Genomic DNA, 22,709 nt, shown 5'->3' on the forward strand with positions numbered 1-22,709 from the left:
CCGCGTGTGCAGTTCCGTACTTTGTCCACGACACGTGTACAAAACCGTACGTCCGCAATAGCACAAATCATACAATTCTATAAATGTGAGCAATAAAACTACTATTGCCCAATAAACACAATCCACACTTGTTCCGTTTGAACCCTCTTACTACTGGGCCAGAAATGCGTTTTGTGATTTTACTCTTACTTCCTTAAATACTTATTTTATTTTTAACTATATAGCAACAAATATCTCCGGTTTCACACAGGTATAAATGAATCTAGCAATTTGAATGTTATGGCAACAATGTGAGAGAGTATGCAAAGTATGGGTGCCTTTTGTTGTGTACGCTTTTGGCGCCAAAAAAAAAATTCACAGATTTTAAATAGCTTTTTTCCTGTTTACCTTACGAGTTCTACCAGCATCTCTACAAACCATACAGAGCAGACACCATATAATCAGCAATCAAGTACGGTTTTCAGTGCATCCATCGACCAGGAAAAGGATACGTAGGATAACTTTCTGTCCACCCTTTGCTGATAGATTAAGTCTGCTGTGACCCATTAGGTAGTAAGTATGTGGAAAACCGGAGGAGCCCCCAATTGATAATGTTGAGTTATCCTTAGGAATGAAAGCTATACCTTAAACACACCTTAAATACACTTTACCATGGAGCCGCTGCGGCCGCTGTACTTAATACACACTCTACGTACTTTGTACGCTATTAGTGTACAAAGTCCCGTTCCGTGCACGGACTTAGCGTACAAACGCCGCACTGACGGTACAAAGTACTCACAGCACGTACACACCCAGAAATACACTTTTTAAACCTTTTACAGCAATGCAATGCAATGATAATACACTTTAAACCTTAGCAGGGCAATGAAGACACGACACCAGATTGTAATTAAACCGCTGGGTTCCGAAACCACTGCGTATTATTGCTGAAAGGGGGTAACAATACAAATAATACAATCCAGTATAACAGAGTAAATGGCTACATTCAATGGTACATACGTGAGTGGATTCGCTTGCGCTACCCGTTCCGGTCCTCCGTCATCTGATAGATAACGTTGTGAGTCTTGTGTCTGACCAGGCCTGCAGCAGGCTCTCTTTATGCAATTCTTCCAAAAAGCAATACAATAGATACTGTAATCTCTTTGTCCATTGGACACAGGGATGCACATTTACGGTACAGGAGAGGTCATAGGTCGGTTTGAATAGGTAGGCGATGTCTTTCCCAACTGCTCTTGTGGGTGGTCTCCTCTGGATTCCCGCCGCATACATAATGTACAGTAAATACAGTTTATATCTATATTCTGCTCCAGCACATAACTATCCACAGGAACATGCAGTCTTTCTCAAACCAACACCGGAATGTTACCCTTAAAATACCCTTCAGCTGGATACCAAACACCACCTTATAACCTTGTTCTGTCCCCTCCTATTCTGTAAAGGTGAATCCCTTTGTTCTGAAACCATTTAAACTGCTGTTACTTTCTGATGTGGTGCAGGGAGGCTATGTGTACATTGTGCACTATTTGGATTAAATATGTAATGTGTTTTGATAGCTTTCCATGCGTTCACAAACTGTACCGTAAATACCCATACCACGCGCTAATGCGCTGGACCGCGGGAGCGACAGAACAAGTACACGCGCGGAGGCCATCTGTGTGTAGTTTGTACGTGATGTGTGTACTGCAATATTTTTCGACTTTGACAGCATGAATCGAACTGCAACACAAGTAGCACACATTAGCTACTATATCTTTACTATATATTGCTTCATATATTCTTGATTGTCACATGCAACTGTATCTATTCGGTGCTGTCTGTTTTATAGTAATTTTGTTTTTTATAGTGATATATCGCCTATATATTAGCCCAGATCTGTCACTCTGTGACTGTGTGGATAACGCTGGTAGTGGCTAGGAGCTCTCATTGGGTTAGCAGCAGGTCTATCACACCCAGTCCACAGCTGATTGGGCGAGAAATGCCCTCCCACACAGGTTACAAATGGGAGGCTCTGCCCTTTGGCTGCTGTGTGTTTCCAGAGCAGGATTAACAATGGGGCTGATGGAGCTGCAGCTCCAGGTCCACACCCCAATATAGTCCTACTGCATCTGTAGCAACATACCCTCCAACAATTTATACATAAAAATTGGGACAAATTCGAAAAGGGGGTTGGCCAGGGGTACAGTGGCGTGGCAACGCCCCTTTCCCTATACTTTCAATGGGAGTTTGGAGAGCCAAAAATCTGTACATACCATAACAAAAAGGGACTGTACCTGCCAAAATGGTGCAGCTGGAGGGTATGCCACTGCATCTGCAGCAAGTCTCTGTGCTGTAGATAGGGAAAAAATTATGGGGGTCATTCTGACCTGATCGCTCGCTGCAGTTCATCGCAGTGATCAGGTTAGAACTGCATATGCGCTGGCACCGCAGTGTGCCGGCACATGGCTGACAGCCGACGACTGTCGTTGCCTAGCGATTGACAGGCAGAGGTGGACGCTGGGCGGGAGGGGACGGACCGGCGCCGTTTTGTGGGCATGGTCCGGCCAATGCAGGCGTGGCCGGACCGTGAGGGGGGCGGCCCGCAGTGGCTGCATGATGTCACACCCAGTCGCTGCGACCAGGGCAGCAACGAGTCACTTCCTGCCAGCCGCAGGAGCTGCGGACACTGACCACCAGCATTGGATCCACCTGTCATCTCCGGTATCAATTGGACTCTTTGCCTCTATTGGACACTATAAGCCCCACTGGAACCTGGAATCATTCCCCTGCTGTTACTTGGATCTTAATTTGCCAAACTGAGATCCCCGGGAACAACATCCGTAAGGACTGGGTAACTACTAACATCACAAAGTTCAAGAGAAGGAAGAAAGTGTCCTCAATGTGGTGCACAAAGAATTATACAGTAGCTAAAATATAACTTTTATTGGTATGCTGAATAAAAAATATTCATAAAAAGCGAAAATTGAGTTTAAAAATATTAGAAGTGTGGACTAGCAGGTGGACTAGCAGGTGGACTAAGGCTCAAACAAATATATATATTTAAATTATCATCTGAGTGTCTATCCACATAAGACCTAACAAGTGGGCTCTAGCACTTATTAAACTGCCATAGATACAGAATTGCCCCTTGTGGCCAATTATTCTAACTGTGAGGTCAAAAGACCAGGGTATATGACACTTTATGAGGATTCTGGGGACTCCGCCCATTTGGGTGTATAATAAGGTATATAATTATACGTGAACGAAAGGAGCCCATAAGATCCCACTGATCCAATTATTGTTAACATCTTTAGGAGATTATACTGTGCCTGAGATCAAACACTGTATCTTAATATATAGGCCTTTTTCTCCTTCTACTTCTTGAAATATTTAGAGAAATAAGTCATTTCACATATAGCTATTTATTTTAACACACATTCTCATTCTTTTTGTTCACACTTCTAATATTTTTAAACTAAATTTTCGCTTTTTATGAATATTTTTTATTCAGCATACCAATAAAAATTATATTTTAGCTACTGTATAATTCTTTGTGCACCACATTGAGGACACTTTCTTCCTTCTCTTGAACTTTGTGACTGTATTTTTTGTGTCCGTGGTAGCACCCCCCACTTTTCAATAATTTTGGAATATAATTAAATTAATAATTTTTACGGGGGTCTTGACAAGTTGACATTAATATATTTATATGTACTTTGGCTTGTGCGCCCTTACCTTTAGTAACTACTAACATCTAAAGTGAACCAAAGTTGATTGAGGAATGAGCCCTAACCGGAAACTGTATACAGTATATACTACAAGTGAGATCTAAGTGGTCTTAATCAAAACTTTCTGTCTTTGATCTGGGAACAGACAAATAAATTGTGATTATTCACGAGATATTTTAATTATACTATTTTATATGTCTATTAAAACTGTGATTTTTTTTAACTTAATATATTACCGTCCCTTATTGGTCTCACAGCTGGTGCCAGTATACATTTCTATAATATTGCTTGCTGGGAGTTACTCTTCAAGTAACTCCCAGCAAAAGCAAAAGCATCGCCGCTGTGCGATGTTTTGTACCTGTGCTGGGCGTGTCCCCCGTGTCAGTGTAAGTGATTTGTAGCTGTGCTAAATTTAGCACAGCTATGATCAGGTCGGAATGACCCCCTATGTCCTGCTGCCAGTCTGCCTGCCCCCTCCGGCATCAACAATCCCCACTCCCTAGCCACGACGCAGGTGGAAGAAACACTGCTGCGGCCACTGGCATAGATGTGTATGAAAGCGGCGCAGCGGAAGGCTTTCATAGCCCTCCCTGCACTGCATACTCTCTGAGCCCTGGAGCCTCCTCTGCGCGTGATGTCACAAAAGTGCCTCTCCGCCACAGCCGCGCACAAAACCCCAGAGGCCCTTACTCCGCAACACAGCACTAGGGCTGCCGGCCTGGAAGCCCCAAGATGGCTAATGTACGGATAGAGTGGGTGATATCGCGGAGGGTAATGTCTGTATGCTTAATCAATGTACAAGGTGACAGTGCTGTGCAGTGCAGTGGGTGTGCAGTGTCACTGACACTGCACAGCACTCTCACCTTTCACATTGTTTCAGCGAGTCAGTCAGTTCTGCCAGCCAGTCACTATTATTTGCGCCAGTGTCCCGATGCGCTGTATTACAGGGTAGTAGACACACTAAATAAACTACAGCTCCCAGCAACCCTTAACGCCGAAGCACCCGCACACACACCCTCTACCACCCAAGTTGGCTCCGGACCCCCTCCCCCACCCGCAGCTCCGCTGCACCGACCCTCCCCCACCCACCGCACCTGCCCCTCCCCCACCCGCGGCACACCCGCACCCGCGGTGGGTCTGCCCCCCACCTGCGGCAAGATAGGGATTACACATCAGACCTTATATACAGTCACCAAGTCTAGATAGCACTATGTACTGTGCGCAGTACAGGGATTGCATATTGCAATTGACCTTTAATTCCTTTTCAGTAGATATACTTAACAGCACCATACATTCAGTTAAATATTATACATTATTAACTTAGCTTCCCATGTTTTATTACAACAAATACAGCCTTTTTCATATCCATATAGTAAGCAAAGCCATGATAGGACACTTTCTATTATATCCCTGACAGCATATTCACAACGTTTAACCTTTTTAATTATCAAGGGAAGATCAACCTGTGCACTCATGCACCTGTTTACTACCCAAAGCACACAGAAGGGCAGAAGTAACGCAAGCCATCCTGATACCTACTAATATGATTTATCCACAGTATTGAACAGCATCTAAGAGATTTATATTTTAATCAGCACTAACCATTAAATCATACACCAGTCAGTTTTTATTGCTATAAATAAAACCTTGAATGATCCCAAAATGGGTTTGCAAATTTCACCCCTCTCACAGTTAGTTTGCTGATACACAAGTTTTTCCTGTGCGTCGTAAAAATGCTTAGTTCAGAAGTAGAGCAACGTGTTAAATTAAAATGTTTGGGTTTTAGTTGAACAAAACACCCACTGAATCTTTCCATATGCTAACCGAGGCTTATGGGGCAGATTGTATGTCATGTGCACGTGTGTCAGAGTGGCACAAAAGATTTAGTGATGGTCATGAGGATTTTGAAGATGATGAACACCATGGAAGGCATTGTACATTAAAACCAAAGGAAACCATGGACAAAAATTTTGAAAATTGATCAAATTGACCATCAACTGAGCATCCAAATGATAGCAGAAATTAATTTGTTCCAAAACGTCTGTACAAATTTGCTTTCAATTTTCTTTATGGTTGTCAGTGAGAGCCTTGGAACCATCTTAGCACAAACTTGTCATGTTAAGCTCTAGATGCCAAACTTGCCTAAATATTTACCATTTCTGCTAACATTTGGATGGTGGGAACCTATTGCTCAGTCTGAGACTCTACTGCTGCAGAACACCCAATGCCTGGAGACTCATGATCTGACTACCATATGGGGTCAGATTCTGTGTCTGATTCGCCATCACCACCAGACAAAGAGGCCAATGCACGCTCCAATAATGAAGCCTCTCTGAGGTCTGTGACCTCCTGGAGGTCATTCATGTCTATGGCCATAACAGACCCCGAGGAACACAGGAAATGTGGAGAGACAGAAAGGTAATGTTTTTTTATTGAAAAATTGCACCTGTTTTACATAATAACATTTTCATAAAATTATTTACATAGGGGAATAATAATAAAAATTAATATATTAACATAGTCATGAAATACATGTTGACAAGAAAACCAAAAAAGAAAACAAAGAACAAAAAAAGAAAACAAAAATACCCACTTCCTTTACCCTGGGTAAGTAAACCAAACCAATTTCGACATGTTTAGCATCACATGAGAATATTCCCATAACAGAATTATCTTATAGATACTCCCCTCCCCCATCCCTATATCCTATCCACCTATGAGCCAACTCCCATACTTTCACTCACTCTCCCATTCTTTTCCCACCACCTCCATTCACACCCTATTCATCATCTTTCTCTCACTCTCATCCCAATTCATCCCCATTCTCCCTTTCTTTCATACCAGGACCAACCAACATAAACAAGAAGAAACAGAGGACACTTATAGCCCAAAGATGTATGCAAAACCATTTTTCAAAACCTTTAAACAATCAAAAACACCTAATTGTCAGAAAAAAAGACAGCTACAAAGTTTGAAGAAAGGGAAGTCACCCTCCACCCACTATGGGGGCCTCAGTGGGCCATAGTCGGGACCAACTGAGAGTGTCTAACCTCCCTTCCTTCAAATCCATCATCTGTTTTACCTCGTGCAGAATCAAGGCCACAACATCGATGCAGCGCAGGACTTTTCCTCTAAGCGAAACCTGACACTGCATTCCATCCGTGATATCTAACAGCTAAGGTAACTAAGAAAATAGTGCTCAATTCAAAATCATCATACCATTTGAATGCCCCGTAGGCTCATTCCTGGTAACTCAGCCTGGAGAGGCAAGGGATACCCAAAGCTCTTGATACTGTTTTGTAAATGTTTCTGTTGAAGGGACACTGCAGAAAGAAGTGGTCCATAGACTCCTCCTTACCCAGACACTCCACATGTGGTAGCCTCTCCTAGCACGGGGATTTCTTACTCAGCTTCCGTCTAGCCATGCTCCAAAGAAAGGGGACACCTTCCACCGTAGTGAGACAGAAAGGCCTCCTTCCACAGTAGTGGAGCAAGAATAACTCAGGAATGGGAAGCAGCACTGAAAGGTCAATTTCATGCCCATCGGCCCTACCAATTACAAAATTTTATGAGAATGTCACTCCCTGACACCCAGTTAGAGTGCTTGGTAGCTGACAACTGAATGACTGCCTTCACAATGTCATAAACTGCTAACACCCTCCTCCTAAAATGCTAAGCTACATGATAAGTACACTAACTCTTAATGAAAAAAATACCCAAACCCTATTCCTGCTGCTGTTATCAGGGATCTCCGATGCCTGCAGGGGGTTCATTGTTCCTCAGACATATGAAATACCTCCTGACATGATTATGCTTTTATTGTTATGCTGTTTTGATTGTGTGGACTATTTATTGAAAGATTGCCACACAGATGTAATCTACATCTACTGTAAGTATCTATGAAGCTCATACAGAGTTGTGCAACATGGTGGTGCCAGCTAAAATATTGTAGTAATATGTGATCCTTCTAATCACATCTTGCTAGCGATCAGGTCTGAATTAGGGGTGGTCTTCAGTATGCCGACTGACGGGATCCCGGCGCACAGTATACCGGCGCCGGGATCCCGACAGCCGGCATACCGACACTTATTCTCCCTCGTGGGGGTCCACGACCCCCCTGGAGGAAGAATAAAATAGCGTGGCGCGCCACCGTGCCCATAGCGTGGCAAGCGCAGCGTGCCCGCAAGGGGCTCATTTGCACTCGCCACACTGTCGGTACGCCGGTGGTCGGCCTCCCGGTGCCGGTATGCTGGTCGCCGGGAGCCCGACCGCCGGCATATCGTAGTGAACCCCTGAATTAGGCCCCTAATTATACAACTAGGGGCCTAATTCAGACCAGATCGCTAGCAAGCGATTTTTGTACTGCTACGATCAGATAGTCGCCGCCTACAGAGGAAGTGTATTTTAGCTGTGCAAGTGTGCGAACACGTGTAGCAGAGCTGTACAAATAGACTTTGGGGGTAATTCCGAGTTGATCGCAGCATCAAGTTTGTTAGCAGTTGGGCAAAACCATTTGCACTGCAGGTGTGGCAGTTATAACATTTGCAGAGAGAGTTAGATTTGGGTGGGGGGTGTTCAAACTGAAATCTAAATTGCAGTGTAAAAATAAAACAGCCAGTATTTACCCTGCACAGAAACAAAATAACCCACCCAAATCTAACTCTCTCTGCAAATGTTATATCTGCCTCCCCCTGCAGTGCACATGGTTTTACCCAACTGCTAACAAATTTGATGCTGCGATCAACTCGGAATTACCCCCTTTGTGTAGTCTCTGCGCAGCCCAGGACTTACTCAGCCGCTGCGATCACATTAGCCTGTCCGAGACCGGAATTAACGTCAGGAACCAGCCCTGCAAACGCATGGACACGCCTGCGTTTTTCCAGACACTCAATGAAAACGGTCAGTTGACACCCACAAACGCCTTCTTCCTGTTAATCTCCTTGCAGTCGCCTGTACAAATGGATCCCTCGCTCAAACCCATCGCTGAGCGCCGATCTGCTTTGTACCCGTGCGATGCGCCTGCGCATTGCGGTGCATATGAATACGCAGTTTCGACCTGATCACTCGCTGTGCGAAAACGCACAGCAGTGGTCAGATCTGAATTACCCCCTGAGAGACAATAATGAGTAGTAGTAGCAATCAGTGGTCCAGTACCCAGTAGGGGGTGGACAAAAAATATCAGAGTTGCTTACTGTGAGCTAGTGCAAGCGTAGTGTGGAGTGAGGACAGAGAGCCTGATTTCGATTGGTATGGAACTGCACAGCCGCAGGGAAGTGGCTATTTAATTTTGCACAAATAAAATGCAAATGCAAAATGAGGCGTCTGTAGGAGATAGACACCTCCTGCATGCATCTGCGAGATTTGATGGATGCGTCTGAGGATGCAGCCTCAGATTACCATCACGGCCATCAGTCTCACTATGTTAGCAGACCTTGGTCAGTCTGCATACGTTGAAGCTTACACAGACTGGCCATAGGATCCAGACAGCCGGGATTCCAAGAAGTCTGCACCCGACGACGCAGACCCTGGGTCCTACACGCCTACAAAATGATGCCGGTTGCCACCCCCCAAATGCTGCAGCATGTCAATCATGCTGAAGCTAAGAGGGGTCTGTGAGCAATATCGCGAGACCCATTCTGCAGATGCGCCGTACGGGTCTTGCACCTGCACAGGACCAGAAACATCAGATTTGTACATAAACTATAGTTTTACTACATATCTAAATTGGGCCCAGAGTACAGTTTGGAAGAGAGGATGAGGGAGGACAGATGGTGTGAGCTGAGACTGTGTTAATGGCCGGTGCACATCAGAGCATGCTTGAAACCATGCAGGTTGGTAGACAGTCTGATAGGGCATAGGAGAGAGTAAATGCTATATACAGTAACTTTAGTGTTCTTGTGACAATGACATTACACAATTTTGCTGCAGGTAGTTGACCTACAGGTGCAGCTGCATTGCTCTGCCTGTGATGATTCACCGATAAGAATGTGGAAACTCAAATATTGCTGGGTGTCTACTGTATATTAACAATGCTACATAATCATTCATTTCCACCTGTAATGGAACATAATAGTACTATATTTTCCATGACCAGCTTGTTTTATGATATATCTAATACAGGTTGAGTATCCCATATCCCTATATTCCGAAATACGGAATGTTTTGAGTGAGAGTGAGATAGTGAAACCTTTGTTTTCTTATGGCTTAATGTACACAAACTTTGTTTAATACAAAATGTTAGTACAAATATTGTATTAAATGACCTTCAGGCTGTGTGCATAAGGTGTATATGAAACATAAATGAATTGTGTGAATGTAGACACACTTTGTTCATACCTCCCAACTGTCCTGATTTTCGCGGGACAGTCCCGTTTTTTGGGGACTGTCCCGCTGTCCCACCCGCGGGCCACAGTGTCCCGCGGTGGGGGGGGGGGGGGGCAGTTGGGAGGCTCTGTCAATCGCTGCTCTGCTTAGCAGAGCAGCGGTGAATAGATGCTGTGCGCATGCGCACAGCGTCTATTCACTGGAGTCAGAGGGAGAGGGGGCATGCCAGCGGCTCACAGAGCGCTGGGCATGCCCCCTCAGGGATGAAAACGGAGGCATGGCTCGCGATCGCGGGTCCTCCCGCGACCCCCCCCTTTTCATAGGCCACGCCCCCTTTTCGGGAGCATCGCCGCACGAGTGTCCCGCTCCACAAGAAAAGAAAGTTGGGAGGTATGCTTTGTTTAATGCACAAAGTTATTAAAAATAATGGCTAAAATGACCTTCAGGCTGTGTGTATAAGGTGTATATGAAACATAAATGCATTCTGTGCTTAGACTTAGGTCCCATCGCCATGATATCTCATTATGGTATGCAATTATTCCAAAATACGGAAAAATCCCATATCCAAAGTACCTCTGGTCCCAAGCGTTTTGGATAAGGGATACTCAACCTGTAATGTGTTCATATCTATAGCAGTAGCGCACGCAGGGGGGGTTTCTGAGTACCCAGAAACCCCCCCTGATGGACTGAGATTTTTTTTTGGGAGACAGAGACAGCGTCTCCATCTCTACAGTGTCCGTCGCAGCCATGATCTGAGCTGCCGCCTGACAGCTCCTCAGCCAGAGCTCCGCGAACAAGAGTTCTCTGTGCTCTCCTATGCACCAGAAATGACTGAGCTGGGGGGAGCTGCGGGTCATCTGTAGTGGCGACAGCTGCAGCTGACAGCGGGCAATCAAGTGGACTGCGCTCCGGAGCGGCTGGTATCTGGCGGCATTATAATTAGGTAGAGAGAAGTGTGCTTGTTGGAGGTCTTTCAGTGGAGGCGCAGCTGAGTGTCTATGACGAGTGTGTATGTACAGTGTGTAATTGTATTAATGCGAGTGTGTATGAACTTGTGTGTGTATATATAGTCTGTTCAAGTTTAATTTTCTATAGCAAATTCACATCTATTTGTAGTGTGGGCTGCAAGTTGCCTGTGGGTGATTTTATACTGTATATACAGTGTATATACAGTACATAGTTACCATAGCGAATATTTGGTGGTAATTTTGCCTTTTTGCCTCACAAGTGGCGCTGTATTTCCCTTCTTTTATATATATATATATTAGAGATGAGCGCCTGAAATTTTTCGGGTTTTGTGTTTTGGTTTTGGGTTCGGTTCCGCGGCCATGTTTTGGGTTCGAACGCGTTTTGGCAAAACCTCACCGAATTTTTTTTGTCGGATTCGGGTGTGTTTTGGATTCGGGTGTTTTTTTCAAAAAACACTAAAAAACAGCTTAAATCATAGAATTTGGGGGTCATTTTGATCCCAAAGTATTATTAACCTCAAAAACCATAATTTACACTCATTTTCAGTCTATTCTGAATACCTCACACCTCACAATATTATTTTTAGTCCTAAAATTTGCACCGAGGTCGCTGTATGAGTAAGATAAGCGACCCTAGTGGCTGACACAAACACCGGGCCCATCTAGGAGTGGCACTGCAGTGTCACGCAGGATGTCCCTTCCAAAAAACCCTCCCCAAACAGCACATGACGCAAAGAAAAAAAGAGGCGCAATGAGGTAGCTGTGTGAGTAAGATTAGCGACCCTAGTGGCCGACACAAACACCGGGCCCATCTAGGAGTGGCACTGCAGTGTCACGCAGGATGGCCCTTCCAAAAAACCCTCCCCAATCAGCACATGACGCAAAGAAAAAAAGAGGCGCAATGAGGTAGCTGTGTAAGATTAGCGACCCTAGTGGCCGACACAAACACCGGGCCCATCTAGGAGTGGCACTGCAGTGTCACGCAGGATGTCCCTTCCAAAAAACCCTCCCCAAACAGCACATGACGCAAAGAAAAAAAGAGGCGCAATGAGGTAGCTGTGTGAGTAAGATTAGCGACCCTAGTGGCCGACACAAACACCGGGCCCATCTAGGAGTGGCACTGCAGTGTCACGCAGGATGTCCCTTCCAAAAAACCCTCCCCAAACAGCACATGACGCAAAGAAAAAAAGAGGCGCAATGAGGTAGCTGACTGTGTGAGTAAGATTAGCGACCCTAGTGGCCGACACAAACACCGGGCCCATTTAGGAGTGGCACTGCAGTGTCACGCAGGATGTCCCTTCCAAAAAACCCTCCCCAATCAGCACATGATGCAAAGAAAAAGAAAAGAAAAAAGAGGGGCAAGATGGAATTGTCCTTGGGCCCTCCCACCCACCCTTATGTTGTATAAACAAAACAGGACATGCACACTTTAACCAACCCATCATTTCAGTGACAGGGTCTGCCACACGACTGTGACTGATATGACGGGTTGGTTTGGACCCCCCCCAAAAAAGAAGCAATTAATCTCTCCTTGCACAAACTGGCTCTACAGAGGCAAGATGTCCACCTCATCATCACCCTCCGATATATCACCGTGTACATCCCCTCCTCACAGATTATCAATTCGTCCCCACTGGAATCCACCATCTCAGCTCCCTGTGTACTTTGTGGAGGCAATTGCTGCTGGTCAATGTCTCCGCGGAGGAATTGATTATAATTCATTTTAATGAACATCATCTTCTCCACATTTTCTGGATGTAACCTCGTACGCCGATTGCTGACAAGGTGAGCGGCGGCACTAAACACTCTTTCGGAGTACACACTTGTGGGAGGGCAACTTAGGTAGAATAAAGCCAGTTTGTGCAAGGGCCTCCAAATTGCCTCTTTTTCCTGCCAGTATAAGTACGGACTGTGTGACGTGCCTACTTGGATGCGGTCACTCATATAATCCTCCACCATTCTATCAATGTTGAGAGAATCATATGCAGTGACAGTAGACGACATGTCCGTAATCGTTGTCAGGTCCTTCAGTCCGGACCAGATGTCAGCATCAGCAGTCGCTCCAGACTGCCCTGCATCACCGCCAGCGGGTGGGCTCGGAATTCTGAGCCTTTTCCTCGCACCCCCAGTTGCGGGAGAATGTGAAGGAGGAGATGTTGACAGGTCGCGTTCCGCTTGACTTGACAATTTTGTCACCAGCAGGTCTTTCAACCCCAGCAGACTTGTGTCTGCCGGAAAGAGAGATCCAAGGTAGGCTTTAAATCTAGGATCGAGCACGGTGGCCAAAATGTAGTGCTCTGATTTCAACAGATTGACCACCCGTGAATCCTTGTTAAGCGAATTAAGGGCTCCATCCACAAGTCCCACATGCCTAGCGGAATCGCTCCGTGTTAGCTCCTCCTTCAATGTCTCCAGCTTCTTCTGCAAAAGCCTGATGAGGGGAATGACCTGACTCAGGCTGGCAGTGTCTGAACTGACTTCACGTGTGGCAAGTTCAAAGGGCATCAGAACCTTGCACAACCTTGAAATCATTCTCCACTGCGCTTGAGACAGGTGCATTCCACCTACTATATCGTGCTCAATTGTATAGGCTTGAATGGCCTTTTGCTGCTCCTCCAACCTCTGAAGCATATAGAGGGTTGAATTCCACCTCGTTACCACTTCTTGCTTCAGATGATGGCAGGGCAGGTTCAGTAGTTTTTGGTGGTGCTCCAGTCTTCTGTACGTGGTGCCTGTACGCCGAAAGTGTCCCGCAATTCTTCTGGCCACCGACAGCATCTCTTGCACGCCCCTGTCGTTTTTTAAAAAATTCTGCACCACCAAATTCAAGGTATGTGCAAAACATGGGACGTGCTGGAATTTGCCCATATTTAATGCACACACAATATTGCTGGCGTTGTCCGATGCCACAAATCCACAGGAGAGTCCAATTGGGGTAAGCCATTCCGCGATGATCTTCCTCAGTTGCCGTAAGAGGTTTTCAGCTGTGTGCGTATTCTGGAAAGCGGTGATACAAAGCGTAGCCTGCCTAGGAAAGAGTTGGCGTTTGCGAGATGCTGCTACTGGTGCCGCCGCTGCTGTTCTTGCGGCGGGAGTCCATACATCTACCCAGTGGGCTGTCACAGTCATATAGTCCTGACCCTGCCCTGCTCCACTTGTCCACATGTCCGTGGTTAAGTGGACATTGGGTACAACTGCATTTTTTAGGACACTGGTGAGTCTTTTTCTGACGTCCGTGTACATTCTCGGTATCGCCTGCCTAGAGAAGTGGAACCTAGATGGTATTTGGTAACGGGGGCACACTGCCTCAATAAATTGTCTAGTTCCCTGTGAACTAACGGCGGATACCGGACGCAAGTCTAACACCAACATAGTTGTCAAGGCCTCAGTTATCCGCTTTGCAGCAGGATGACTGCTGTGATATTTCATCTTCCTCGCAAAGGACTGTTGAACAGTCAATTGCTTACTGGAAGTAGTACAAGTGGGCTTACGACTTCCCCTCTGGGATGACCATCGACTCCCAGCAGCAACAACAGCAGCGCCAGCAGCAGTAGGCGTTACACGCAAGGATGCATCGGAGGAATCCCAGGCAGGAGAGGAATCGTCAGAATTGCCAGTGACATGGCCTGCAGGACTATTGGCATTCCTGGGGAAGGAGGAAATTGACACTGAGGGAGTTGGTGGGGTGGTTTGCGTGAGCTTGGTTACAAGAGGAAGGGATTTACTGGTCAGTGGACTGCTTCCGCTGTCACCCAAAGTTTTTGAACTTGTCACTGACTTATTATGAATGCGCTGCAGGTGACGTATAAGGGAGGATGTTCCGAGGTGGTTAACGTCCTTACCCCTACTTATTACAGCTTGACAAAGGGAACACACGGCTTGACACCTGTTGTCCGCATTTCTGTTAAAATACCTCCACACCGAAGAGCTGATTTTTTTGGTATTTTCACCTGGCATGTCAACGGCCATATTCCTCCCACGGACAACAGGTGTCTCCCCGGGTGCCTGACTTAAACAAACCACCTCACCATCAGAATCCTCCTGGTCAATTTCCTCCCCAGCGCCAGCAACACCCATATCCTCCTCATCCTGGTGTACTTCAACACTGACATCTTCAATCTGACTATCAGGAACTGGACTGCGGGTGCTCCTTCCAGCACTTGCAGGGGGCGTGCAAATGGTGGAAGGTGCATGCTCTTCACGTCCAGTGTTGGGAAGGTCAGGCATCGCAACCGACACAATTGGACTCTCCTTGTGGATTTGGGATTTCGAAGAATGCACAGTTCTTTGCTGTGCTGCTTTTGCCAGCTTGAGTCTTTTCATTTTTCTAGCGAGAGGCTGAGTGCTTCCATCCTCATGTGAAGCTGAACCACTAGCCATGAACATAGGCCAGGGCCTCAGCCGTTCCTTGCCACTCCGTGTCGTAAATGGCATATTGGCAAGTTTACGCTTCTCCTCCGACAATTTTATTTTAGGTTTTGGAGTCCTTTTTTTTCTGATATTTGGTGTTTTGGATTTGACATGCTCTGTAATATGACATTGGGCATCGGCCTTGGCAGACGACGTTGCTGGCATTTCATCGTCTCGGCCATGACTAGTGGCAGCAGCTTCAGCACGAGGTGGAAGTGGATCTTGATCTTTCCCTAATTTTGGAACCTCAACATTTTTGTTCTCCATATTTTAATAGGCACAACTAAAAGGCACCTCAGGTAAACAATGGAGATGGATACTAGTATACAATTATGGACTGCCTGCCGAGTGCAGACACAGAGGTAGCCACAGCCGTGAACTACCATACTGTACTGTGTCTGCTGCTAATATAGACTGGTTGATAAAGAGATGTCTATGTAACTATGTATGTATAAAGAAGAAAGAAAAAAAAACCACGGTTAGGTGGTATACAATTATGGACGGACTGCCTGCCGAGTGCAGACACAGAGGTAGCCACAGCCGTGAACTACCGTACTGTACTGTGTCTGCTGCTAATAATATAGACTGGTTGATAAAGAGATGTCGTAGTAGTATGTATGTATAAAGAAGAAAGAAAAAAAAACCACGGTTAGGTGGTATACAATTATGGACGGACTGCCTGCCGAGTGCAGACACAGAGGTAGCCACAGCCGTGAACTACCGTACTGTACTGTGTCTGCTGCTAATATAGACTGGTTGATAAAGAGATGTCTATGTAACTATGTATGTATAAAGAAGAAAGAAAAAAAAACCACGGTTAGGTGGTATACAATTATGGACGGACTGCCTGCCGAGTGCAGACACAGAGGTAGCCACAGCCGTGAACTACCGTACTGTACTGTGTCTGCTGCTAATATAGACTGGTTGATAAAGAGATGTCTATGTAACTATGTATGTATAAAGAAGAAAGAAAAAAAAACCACGGTTAGGTGGTATACAATTATGGACGGACTGCCTGCCGAGTGCAGACACAGAGGTAGCCACAGCCGTGAACTACCGTACTGTACTGTGTCTGCTGCTAATATAGACTGGTTGATAAAGAGATGCCTATGTAACTATGTATGTATAAAGAAGAAAGAAAAAAAAACCACGGTTAGGTGGTATACAATTATGGACGGACTGCCTGCCGAGTGCAGACACAGAGGTAGCCACAGCCGTGAACTACCGTACTGTACTGTGTCTGCTGCTAATATAGACTGGTTGATAAAGAGATGTCTATGTAACTATGTATGTATAAAGAAGAAAGAAAAAAAAACCACGGTTAGGTGGTATACAATTATGGACGGACTGCCTGCCGAGTGCAGACACAGAGGTAGCCACAGCCGTGAACTACCGTACTGTACTGTGTCTGCTGCTAATATAGACTGGTTGATAAAGAGATGTCGTAGTAGTATGTATGTATAAAGAAGAAAAAAAAACCACGGTTAGGTGGTATACAATTATGGACGGACTGCCTGCCGAGTGCAGACACAGAGGTAGCCACAGCCGTGAACTACCGTACTGTGTCTGCTGCGACTGGATGATAAATGATATAAAAAATATATATATATCACTACTGCAGCCGGACAGGTATATATTATATATTATATAATGACGGACCTGCTGGACACTGTCTGTCAGCAGAATGAGTTTTATTTTTATAGAATAAAAAAAAAAACAACACACAAGTGAAGTCACACGACGAGTGTTTAACTTTTTCAGGCAATCACAATATAAGTATACTACTAACTATACTGGTGGTCAGTGTGGTCAGGTCACTGGTCAGTCACACTGGCAGTGGCACTCCTGCAGCAAAAGTGTGCACTGTTTAATTTTAATATAATATTATGTACTCCTGGCTCCTGCTATAACCTATAACTGGCACTGCAGTGCTCCCCAGTCTCCCCCACAATTATAAGCTGTGTGAGCTGAGCAGTCAGACAGATATATAATATATATAGATGATGCAGCACACTGGGCTGAGCCTGAGCAGTGCACACAGATATGGTATGTGACTGAGTCACTGTGTGTATCGCTTTTTTCAGGCAGAGAACGGATATATTAAATAAACTGCACTGTCTGGTGGTCACTCACTATATAATATTATGTACTCCTGGCTCCTGCTATAACCTATAACTGGCACTACAGTGCTCCCCAGTCTCCCCCACAATTATAAGCTGTGTGAGCTGAGCAGTCAGACAGATATATAATATATATAGATGATGCAGCACACTGGGCTGAGCCTGAGCAGTGCACACAGATATGGTATGTGACTGAGTCACTGTGTGTATCGCTTTTTTCAGGCAGAGAACGGATATATTAAATAAACTGCACTGTCTGGTGGTCACTCACTAGTAAACTCTCTGCACTCTCTACACTTCTACAGTACTCCTCCTAGTCCTAAGCTCCAGTAAATCTCTCTCTCTTATAATCTAAATGGAGAGGACGCCAGCCACGTCCTCTCCCTATCAATCTCAATGCACGTGTGAAAATGGCGGCGACGCGCGGCTCCTTATATAGAATCCGAGTCTCGCGAGAATCCGACAGCGTCATGATGACGTTCGGGCGCGCTCGGGTTAACCGAGCAAGGCGGGAGGATCCGAGTCTGCTCGGACCCGTGAAAAAAACCATGAAGTTCGGGCGGGTTCGGATTCAGAGAAACCGAACCCGCTCATCTCTAATATATATATATATATATTCTGCAACCCGGCGGCACTCCGGTCAATAATCACACGTTAGACAAGCAGGCTTGGTTTACAAAGTTTCAGCGTCGTCGTTTAGTGACGCTTATACTGGTTGACAAAAGTGTCATTACACGACATTGAAACATTGCAAACCAAGCCTGCTTGTCTAACGTGTGATTATTGACCGGAGTGTCGCCAAGTTGCAGAAGATATGGGGATGCATCCATGCAGGACATTCATCGTGGAGGGCACTTGGTAAAGCAATTATGTATGTGTACCCAAGGAGTGCCGGATTTTGTATTTATATATATATATATATATATATATATATATATACATACACACTATATCTGTATCTATGTATCTAACTATCTATCTAGATCTATAGTCTATATATCTAATATCTATCTATAGATATATATAGTTTATATATATATATATATATATATATATATATATATATCATATGGCATATGGCATATTTGGAACCCCCCCTTGCAAATCCTGCGTTTGCCCCTGTATAGCAATACCTTTAACACTCCAGGTAAGTGTTATTGTGTGGCTTGTAGTATAAGATTATATAGGAAAATAATTTATGGTGCTCAAAACTTTACTTGCTTGATTGTTTCCTCATACAGGATGTCAGTGGTACGCTAGGTAATATGATCTGATTATTATACTGCCTGTGAAGTCATACGTTTGTGTAGTGCTGCAGGGAAGAGAATAACACCTATTAATATATATGTTTAGCATAAATAACTTATTTTCTTTATTATTAAGTTATTTATATAGCACATATTAGTGCTTTACAAAGAATATTTAGTCATTTATATCATAGTTGCCTACCCTCCCTCATTCTGCAGGAGACTCCCTGAAATAGTAGCAATCTCTCTCACTCACTGAATAGTCCCTAAATCTCCCTGAAAAAAAGAGAAATCAGAGATACATACATTCAAATGGGAACATCAGTGCCATTTCCCTGTATTGGTTATAAGGCACAATGATCCCTATGGCTACATGCATTGTAAATGTTTCTTGTGGCCACTTACAGTATATGGGCCCTCATTCCGAGTTGTTCGCTCTGTATTTTTCATCGCATCGCAATGAAAATCCGCTTAGTACGCATGCGCAATGTTCGCACTGCGACTGCGCCAAGTAACTTTGCTATGTAGAAAGTAATTTTACTCACGGCTTTTTCATCGCTCCGGCGATCGTAATGTGATTGACAGGAAATGGGTGTTACTGGGCGGAAACACGGCGTTTCAGGGGCGTGTGGCTGAAAACGCTACCGTTTCCGGAAAAAATGCAGGAGTGGCCGGAGAAACGGTGGGAGTGCCTGGGCGAACGCTGGGTGTGTTTGTGACGTCAAACAGGAACGACAAGCACTGAACTGATCGCACAGGCAGAGTAAGTCTGAAGCTACTCTGAAACTGCTAAGTAGTTAGTAATCGCAATATTGCGAATACATCGGTCGCAATTTTAAGAAGCTAAGATTCACTCCCAGTAGGCGGCGGCTTAGCGTGTGTAACTCTGCTAAATTCGCCTTGCGACCGATCAACTCGGAATGAGGGCCATGGTACCTCTTGTCAAACACAATATACACAAAAAAAAATCCTGCAAAATATCAGTCTTTTCTTCAACAAGTAGATCTTACTAACTTTGCGGCTCATTTACATTTGGATGTAAGTTATCTTCATGACACGCCTCTCAGATGTAGCAGTACGCGCCCGCGCTGATAGGGGTTACTTTCACAATCTCCCTGAAATGCTTTTTCAAAGGTAGGTAAGTATGATTTATATTAGTCCCTGCCCCAGTGGGCTTTACAATCTATAGGACCCTATTCAGCACGATCACAAAATTGTGCACCCACGATTTGCGATTATTTCTGTGGATGCATTGTGCTTCACTGACTGACAGGAAGCCATGTTTTTGGTGTCGTTTTTTCCTGTAACGTGACCAGGAACCACATTTAGTGCTCTGCGTCTCCTTGCATAGCTCGCTGCGCTTTGCACAGGTTACTATTCCCAATCGTATTCCACATGGATGATAAAGTATGAAAAAATAGAAATGTAATACTTACCGGTAATTCCTTTTCTCGTAGTCTGTAGGGGATACTGGTAAACGTAGTTACAATGGGGTATAGATCGGGTTAATTGGAGCCTGACACTTTAAGAAATCATTAGTGTGTGCTGGCTCCTCCCCTATACGCCCCTCCTGCAGACTCAGTCTAGGAAAACTGTGCCCGAGGAGACGGACATGCTTTAAGAGAAGGATGTAACATATACAGCGGTGAGGTAACGAACCAACACACAACATCAACAAAAGGTAGCAGTGCTACCCAAAACGAAGAACAGCAACGCTAACAAAACAAGGGACAGCAACAGCAGACCCAACCAAGAAACTTACAATCAGGTAAGCAGATAACGAATCACTGAGGCGGGTGCCCAGTATCCCCTAAGGACTACGAGAAAAGGAATTACTAGTAGGTATTAAATTCCTAATTTCTCTAACGTTCCTTGGGGATACTGGGAAATGAAGTTACCATGGGGAAGTCCCAAAGCTCCCAGAACAGGTGGGAGAGTGCTGAGACCCCTGTAAACCCGAGCGACCAACTGAAGGTCCTCAGTAGCCAAGGTATCAAACTTGTAGAATTTGACAAAAGTGTTCGAACCCGCCCAAGTAGTATCTCAGCACAACTGCAAGGCCGAGACGCATGGGCAGCCGCCCAAGAAGAACCCACTGACCTAGTGGAGTGGGCCTGAATAGAACTCGGCAGCGGCAATGCTGCTGAAGAATAGGCCTGTTGAATAGTCGACCTGAGCCAATGAGCAATGGACTGCTTAGAAGCAGGACATCCAATCTTGGCAGCGTCATAAAGCACATAGAGGTAGTCAGACATCCTATGATGAGCTGTCCTCTTGATGTAAATCTTCAAAGCCCGAACCACATCCAAGGACTTTGGAGCAACTGATGTGTCCGTCATCACAGGAACCACTATTGGTTGATTAATGTGAAAAGTCGAAACCACCTTCGGCAAAAACTGTGGGTGAGTCCTGAGCTCCGCACTATCCTCATGAAATATCAAATAAGGGCTCTTACAGGATAAGGCCCCCAATTCAGACACACGCCTCACAGAGGCCAATGCCAGCAACGTGACAGTCTTCCAAGTAAGATATATCAAGTCCACCCTGTGAAGAAGTTCAAACCAGTCCGACTAGAGAAAGGTCAGCACCACAATGAGATCCCACGGGGCCGTGGGAGGAACTATGGGTGGTTGAATGCAAAGAACGCCCTTCAAGAATGCTTGTACTCCAAATCCACACCTGCTTGCAGGAAAAGCAGAAACTGGCCCAGTCGAAATTCCACAGCAGAATAACCTCCACTTTTACACAAAGAAATATATTTCTTCTAGATACGTTGGTAATGCTTAGACGTGACCACCTTACGGGCATGTACCATAGTTGAAATAACCCTGGAGGGAAGACACTTTTTGGCTAGAATCTCCTTCTCAACTTCCAAGCCGTCAAACGTAGGCGTGGTAAGCCTGGAAAGACGAACGGCCCTTGCTGAAGAAGATCCTTGAGATGTGGTTCTTCTACCAGGGCTCTTTGAGAGACTTGGTCAGGAGGTCCGCATACCAGGCTCGGTGAGGCCAAACTGGGCAATTAGAATTGCCTGAACGTTTTCCCCTTTTGAATCTTATTGGAACTCTGGGAATGAGAGGAATCGGAGGAAACATACACGAACCGGCAAGTCCACGGTGCCGTCAGAGCGTCCACCACTGCAGCCTGCAGATCCCTCATCCTGGAACAGTAGCGATGCAGCTTCTTTTTGAGACGAGAAGCCATCATGTCTACCTGTGGACAGCCCCATTGGTGAACCAGCTGTTGAAACACCTGAGGGTGAAGGCCCCATTCCCCCAGATGGAGGACGTGCCTGCTGAGGAAGTCTGCTTCTCAGTTGTCCACTCCTGGAATGAACACAGTCGAAATGGCCCTTGCGTTGGCTTCCGCCCAGAGGAGTATCCTTGACACTTCTCGCACTGCGGCCCTGCTTCTTGTTCCTCCCTGACGGTTTATGTACGCCATCACCGCGGCGTTGTCCAACTGCACCTATATGGCCTGATTTCGAAGAAGATAGGAGGCCTGCAGATGAGCATTGTAAATTGCCCTGAGTTCCAGAACATTTATTGGAAGCGAGGATTCCTGACTCGACCATCTTCCCTGGAACTGGGTCCCAGCCCCCCCAACCGCGGAGGCTGGCAACCGTTGTTAACAGAATCCAAGACAGGGTTCCGAAACTCTGACTTTCCACTAGGTGAGAGACCTGTTCTTGCTCTTGGCGACAGGGATATTCTGTGGTGCACGTGCAGACGAGACCCTGACCACGTGCCCAGTGGATCCAGTTGAAACAGACAGGCTTGGAACCCGACGGACTGGATTTCCTCATAGGAGGACACCATCTTGCCTAGCAGGTGTATGCAAAAGTGTACTGTGACCTCGCGGGGTCTAAGCACAGAGTGGACCATAGCCTGAATCATCAAGGCTTTGTCCATAGGGAGGAATACTCTCTGAGACACT

Source organism: Pseudophryne corroboree, chromosome 4 (assembly GCF_028390025.1).
Source record: "Pseudophryne corroboree isolate aPseCor3 chromosome 4, aPseCor3.hap2, whole genome shotgun sequence".
NCBI lineage: Eukaryota > Metazoa > Chordata > Amphibia > Anura > Myobatrachidae > Pseudophryne > Pseudophryne corroboree.